Genomic DNA, 7,188 nt, shown 5'->3' with positions numbered 1-7,188 from the left:
TAACCGTCTGGTAGTGGGCCGCCCATAGTCAGGGGAAATTTATTACGAAGGGTAGTGGAGCGGAATCGTGGCTATCGCCGTAGCTCGCCACGTGGAATCAGTTGCGAGGAGTGGAGCAGCGTCCGTTGTCGTGACTTGCCAGCGGATGAGAGAATCGCCCGGTATCCGTCGCAGGAGGTGGAGCAGGATCGTGGCCGTTATTGTAGCCTGCCAGGGGGTAGTGGAGCTGTGCGGAATCCGCCACAGGAAGTGGAGCAGAGCTGCGACGGTTACTGCGGCCTGTCAGGGAGTGATGGAGCTACACGGAATCCGCCGCAGGAAGTGGAGCAGGATCGTAGCCGTTAAAACAGCCTGTCAGGGAGTGCAGATCCATCGGCTGAAGCTCGGAAGTGGTCGGAGCTGATGACGGAGTTCGGCTCCCGTAGGAGTCCGAGTGGAGTCCTCTGCAACTAAAGTCAGGTGGAAAGTCCGGCTCCCGTGGGAGTCCGGATGGGGCTTACCAGCAGTTGATGTTGAGGACGGAGCCCGGCTCCCGTAGGAGTCGGGGCGGAGTCAACTTGAAGTCGGAGTTGTCGGCGGAGTCCGGCTCCCGTAGGAGTCCGGACGAATTCTGTCTGCAGCCGTTGGAGTCAAGGACGAAGCCCAGCTCCCGTAGGAGTCCGGGCAAAGTCTTCCTGCAATCAAAGTTAAAGACGAAGTCCGGCTCCCGTAGGAGTCCGGACGGGGCTTACCAGCAGTTGATGTTGAGGACGGAGCCCGGCTCCCGTAGGAGTCCGGGCGGAGTCAACTTGAGGTCGGAGTTGTCGGCGGAGTCCGGCTCCCGTAGGAGTCCGGACGAAGTCTGTCTGCAGCCGTTGGAGTCGAGGACGAAGCCCGGCTCCCGTAGGAGTCCGGGCAGAGTCTTCCTGCAATCAAAGTTAAAGGCGAAGTCCGGCTCCCGTAAGAGTCCGGACGGGGCTTACCAGCAGTTGATGTTGAGGACGGAGCCCGGCTCCCGTAGGAGTCCGGGCGGAGTCAACTTGAGGTCGGAGTTGTCGTCGGAGTCCGGCTCCCGTAGGAGTCCGGACGAAGTCTGTCTGCAGCCGTTGGAGTCGAGGACGAAGTCCGACTCCCGTAGGAGTCCGGGCGGAGTCTTCCTGCAATCAAAGTTAAAGGCGAAGTCCGGCTCCCGTAGGAGTCCGGACGGGGCTTACCAGCAGTTGATGTTGAGGACGGAGCCCGGCTCCCGTAGGAGTCCGGGCGGAGTCAACTTGAGGTTGGAGTTGTCGGCGGAGTCCGGCTCCCTTAGGAGTCCGGACGAAGTCTGTCTGCAGCCGTTGGAGTCGAGGACGAAGCCCGGCTCCCGTAGGAGTCCGGGCGGAGTCTTCCTGCAATCAAAGTTAAAGGCGAAGTCCGGCTCCCGTAGGAGTCTGGACGGGGCTTACCAGCAGTTGATGTTGAGGACGGAGCCCGGCTCCCGTAGGAGTCCGGGCGGAGTCAACTTGAGGTCGGAGTTGTCGTCGGAGTCTGGCTCCCGTAGGAGTCCGGACGAAGTCTGTCTGCAGCCGTTGGAGTCGAGGACGAAGCCCGGCTCTCGTAGGAGTCCGGGCGGAGTCTTCCTTTGAGGTCGGCATCATGGGCGGAATCGTTGATTCTGTTGAAGACTTCGGCTGTGAGTATTTTATACCCAACACCAGTCCCCCTACTTCCGAGTTTGAATTTCGAACGAAGGAAGTACAGAGAGATGGGTACAGCCAAAGTCGTCCCCTCGAATCCCACGCACTGCTGCCCTCAGATATTTTGGGCATTAATTGCGCGCGTGCCGGAGTCTTTTCGAATTGGGGCGGTACGAAGTGACTCTTCGAAATTTCTGCAGGTACACTGGCCTAGGTACGGCGCAATAATGGCCCTGCCAACCGTCAGCCGCTTTTAGCCGCCTGTCAGGGGGAGTGGGACACGTGTCGGATGCGGACTGGCCTGGAGGGATTCGCGATCATTATGGCGTCGGATCCCAGGATCTATTTAAACCCGTCCTCCCACCTTTAGGTGCCCTACTTCGTTCCTGAGTTCTTACCAGCGTTTGCCTTCTCTTCGAGAGCCCTGTTTTAGTGGGCGTCTTCTCGAGTCGTAGGCGTCTCCTGTTTTCATCCCTCAGGTCTCTCAGAGTGATATAGGTTAGTTCCAGCACCGCCAACCTTCTTCTCACCACCTAGAGACTTCTTTTCTGTCATTATCTTTTTGCATCCCTCCGAGTTAGCTTCCTGTGACCTCTCATCCCCCCTTCTGTCCACCTTCTTAGGGTCCTTTAGAGCCCCCCTTCGAAACTACTCGAAATATCTTCCGGCTCTTCTACTCCCTGCAGTTCCGGGAGTTCTTCTGCCTCAAACCCCCAGGTCCCCGTCTCTGCAGACGAACCCGCGTCTGGGGCTGGGCTCCGTCCGGTTTTTGCACCGGGCGCCATTCCGTGTTCCCTGACCTCGGAGGAGCTCCTTCTGATAAGGGTTCAGTACGGAGTTCCTCCGGAGTACGATCTGGAGCTGCCTGGCCCTTCTGACCGGGCCAGCACTCCTCCTCCCGGTCGCTTTTGTTTGTACCAGGAAGCGTTCCGTGCCGGACTCCGGCTTCCGCTTCCTTCCTTTGTCGTTGCCCTCTTCTGTTTCTTGGACATCTCCTTGGCTTCCGTGGCCCCGAATTCTTTTAGGTTTTTGATATGATTTCTCTCCCTCTGCCACGTAGTCAAGGTCCAGCCGTCTCTCTCCTTGTTTAGGTACTTCTATACCTTCAAGCGCCATCCTTCGGCGAAGGACTGGTGGTACTTCTCCCCCCAGTTCGGCAAGAAGGGGTTGCTGAAAGGCGCCCCTTCTTCGATCCACAATTGAAAGGAGAAATACCTCTTCGTCCACTGCCCGACCCTGAAACTGGGCCTACCCCCTTGGGGCTCTCTGAGGGATTCTGTCCGTCGGGCTCCCAGCCTGGGGGAGGACGACCTCTAGGCCGCCCAGAAGCTTCTAGCTTATTCCGCTCCTTCCCTTCCCAATCTTCTGAGGGAGCAGTTTCTTTTCAACATCGGCCTGAGTCCCCAGGATCCAGTGAGTATTCATCTTTTACCTTATCTTCTCTTTTCATGCCTCCCTTCTCTTCTTCTTTTTACCTCCTCTTCCTTCTCTCTCTCTTTCCCCTCTGTTTCTTTCTTTCTCTCTTCTTTCTTTTCTTTTTTTTTTTTTTTTGACTGATTGGTTTGCTTCTTTTTCTTCTTTCCTTTTCTCTCTCTCTTTTTCTTCTCTTCTTTTATTTTTTTTTTTTAGGAATGGACGTCGAAGCAGTGCGGATGCTCGCCAGGGGCATGAGTGTCCACAAGAGAAAGTGCGCTACGACCTCCGGATCGGCGAAGAGGGCCAGGGCAGAGGAGACGAGCTTAGCGGCACCCGTCCAGGCGGCCCCGGCCATCGACATTCCCTCAGATGCCGAGCCAACAGCTCCCCGGGCCTCCTCGAGGAGTCCGCCGATTGGGGCCCCCGCCCCGGGGGTTCGCCCCACGGAGGCGCCCGCCGCGGGGAAAAGGAGGAAATCGGTGGCCCGCAGGGCGAGTAGCCGCCGAAATACTGCAGACGAGTCCCTCTGCTCCGAGGAGGGGTTGGAGAATCCCTTCAATGATAGGGACTTATCAGGCGGCTGATCGACGGCTGCATTCTGCCTGACGTCATGGAGAGGATCGACCGCGTCGATCCTGAGCAGTGGGCTTGGGATTCTTTGGGGTCCTTCCTTGAGGTGAGCGACTCTTCATTTACATGGCTATTCGGTCTTTGTACTGATTCTCTAGCTGTCTTTGCAGATTGGGCACCAGCTCCTCGCCTATATCGAGGCGATGAGCCGCACGAGGAGGGACATCCTCCAGGTGGAGGAACGCTGTCAGGCGGAGGTTGCTCGCCTCCAAGCAAAGACGGCTGAAGTAGCCGCCCTCCAGGAGGCCCTGGAAAGAGAGAAGAAAGCCCGGGAGGAGGAGAGGCAGATCTTGGAGGAATCGGCGAGGAAGGCGGAGGTCGAGGTCGCCCACTTGGTCGAGCAAACTCCGGTCCTGATCTCGGAGGCCAGAGCCCTTACGGTGGAGGAATTCAAGGCCTCCGCGGAGATGAGGGATCTGAATGTCCAGTTCGGCCAGGAAGCGTTCATTAAGGGGTTCGAGCTCTGCCAAGAGAAGGTAGCCAGAAAATTCCCAGAGCTCGACCTCAGCTTCCTAGACGAGGAGTCTGAGGACGAGGCCGGCCCCTCGTTAGCCGCCACTGCTGTCGCAACCCCCGCACCGAGTTCTCCACCCCCCGCCCTTGAGGTCTGAGACCTCCGATCTTGTACCTTTATTTCATCGTAATTTTTCTTTTTCGTTTGTCTTTAAAAATCATTCAATCAATAAAGTTGAATTTCTTGTTGCGGACGGCTTCTCTTTCCTCCTCCCTCCTTCTCTCTGTTTTTCTTCCTGTAATGAATCGTTCTTTGACGCCTTTACCTTCCGATGGCAGTGTCCTGCAGAAGCACTCCCCCTGCCCTTGGGGGTCCCGCTGAAATCGACGATCCAGCAGTTGAAAAAGGAGGTCCTTCACCTGATGAAGAAGTTAAAGAAGACGGAAGCCGAGCTTCGCAAATCGAGAGAAGGTCACTCTGAAGCCGCCGCTGAGGCCGCCCACTTTCGGAGTCTCTATGTGAAGGGGATCATGGAGTATAGCCGGAGGAAGGCGAACTTCGTAAAGGAGCTCGAGGAATGCAAGAAGAGCTCCAGCGATCGGATTTGGGCCCAGGCCGTCAGGATCAGCACCCTCAAGGTGGAACTGTCAGCTGCGAAGGGGAAGATCGGCCAGCTGGAAGGAAATTCATCCCGGCTCTTGGCCCGGGTCGACGATGACCAGAGGTGGTCGCAGAAGGTTTCCGACCTTCAGCAGCAGCTTCAGGATGCCGAGGTGAGCCACGACGTGCAACGGGCTAGCTGGCGCAAGCAAGTGGAAGAATACAAAGGGAGATTCAGGACGGCAGTCGACGAAGTCGTCCGTCTCCAGAGACAGCTGGCTAGCAGGGCACAGCTTACTTCCGTCCAAGATTCTGAAGAGCTCCAAGCCCTAAGAGGCACCGTTGAGGGGATTTCTGTCTCCCTCGGGGAAAAGACAGCCGAGCTGCAACAAGTGAAGATCCAACTGGCACTCGAGCGGCGGGCCGTCGCGGATGCAGAGTCCGAAGTTTTGAGGAAGAGGCATCGAGAGGCGGAGGCTGAGAGCCAGTAACTTCGTCGGGCGCTCCAGGACGCGCTGCGGAAGAGGGAAGAGCTAGAAGAGGAAATTGAGAATCTGAGGCAGTCCTGGTTGAGGGACGGAATAGATAACTCTAGGTCGGAGGGAGCAGGGCCTCCTTAGAGCTCTTTTTATCTTTCTGTCTTGTCATGTAGTTACTTCCTTTTTGTCGTTTTGCCCTTCTTTCCTTGGCCTTCCTGGCTTTGTAGTGTGTATATCGGAAATGGAATAAAAAGAGCATTTTGTGTTACCTCGTCCGCGCGTTGCACTAATATTGCTGTCTGCCAAACCTTTCTTGTCGTTTGACTTGTCTGATGTAGACGTCGTCAGGGGGCGCCCGGTCGTCGATGCGTTAGCTCGCCTTTCTTGTCGTGCGTGGCCGCAAGCCTGAGCTTGGCCGTCCAGGCCCCACATTATTTTGGAGATGTCGTTGTCTTCCTAACCGGTGCCGAAAGTCTTCCTTGGCGTCGTGGATGGAACCCGACTCCCGTAGGAGTTCGGGTGAAGTCTTCCCTGGCGTCGTGGCCGGAACTCGGCTCTCGTAGGAGTCCGGGTGAAATCTTCCTTATGGACGGAACCCGGCTCCCGTAGGAGTCCGGGTGAAGTCTTCCTTGTGGGCGGAACCCGGCTCCCGTAGGAGTCCGGGTGAAGCCTTCCTTTGCGTCGTGGACGGAACCCGGCTCCCGTAGGAGTCCGGATGAAGTCTTCCTTGGCGTCGTGGACAGAACCCAGCTCCTGTAGGAGTCCGGGTGAAGTCTTCCTTTTTGTTCGAGCCAGTGTGAGGTTCTCCTCCCGTTCCCGGCTTGGCTGTGGGGGTGCGTTAGGGCGCTGTAAGGCCTCTCCCCCCATCCGGTCTAAAAGAACCGGGCCTTCGACTTTGCTCATGTCAGGACGAGGTTCTCCTCCTGTTCCTGACATGGCTATGGGGGCACATTAGGGCGTTGTAAGGCCTCTCCCCCCATCCGGTCTAAAAGAACCGGGCCTTCAACTTTGCTCATGTCAGGACGAGGTTCTCCTCCTGTTCCTGACATGGCTGTGGGGGCACATTAGGGCGTTGTAAGGCCTCTCCCCCCATCCGATCTAAAAGAACCGGGCCTTTGACTTTTCTCACGTCAGGACGAGGTTCTTCTCCTATTCCTAACATGGCTGTGGGGGCACATTAGGGCGTTGTAAGGCCTCTCCCCCCATCCGATCTAAAAGAATCGGACCTTTGACTTTGCTCATGTCAGGACGAGGTTCTCCTCTTGTTCCTGACATGGCTGTGGGGGCACATTAGGGCGTTGCAAGGCCTCTCCCCCCATCCGGTCTAAAAGAACCGGGCCTTTGACTTTGCTCATGTCAGGACGAGGTTCTCCTCCTGTTCTTGACATGGCTGTGGGGGCACATTAGGGCGTTGCAAGGCCTCTCCCCCCATCTGGTCTAAAAGAATCGGGCATTTGACTTTGTTTATGTCAGGACGAGGTTCTCCTCTTGTTCCTGACATAACTCTGTTTTAAGTGTTCGGTGGGGTCGTATCCAGTCATAATAAATCCACGCCAGGTGGGAAGAGCACGTTAAGTAGAAAGAAAATTAGATTCAAGGCGAAATTGTAAGTGATACATTTACAGGTTTTTCGAGCTCCACGGTCGCGGGTGGCCCGCTCCTCCTTGAGGCCCTCCGGTGATGGAGTCGATGGTCCCGATGGGAGGCCGGTCCCCGGGTTGCTCCTCCCTTCTCGGTGGTTCAGGCTGTGGAAGGGCTCTTGGTCGGTTTCCTTTACCCTCAGGCCTGCGGCGGATGAATCTGTCAAGTCGACCTCACCGAATGAGCTCCTCGATCTCGTCCTGGAGCTGGATGCATTCCTCTGTGTCGTGGCCGTGGTCGCGGTGGTAGAGGCAGAACTTGTTGGGGTTGCGCTTACCGAGGTGTGTGCGCATCCTCTCCGACCTAGGGAGCT

The sequence above is a fragment of the Elaeis guineensis genome, chromosome 4 (genome assembly GCF_000442705.2).
Source record: "Elaeis guineensis isolate ETL-2024a chromosome 4, EG11, whole genome shotgun sequence".
In the NCBI taxonomy this organism is placed as follows: domain Eukaryota; kingdom Viridiplantae; phylum Streptophyta; class Magnoliopsida; order Arecales; family Arecaceae; genus Elaeis; species Elaeis guineensis.
This window is presented reverse-complemented; position numbering follows the sequence as displayed.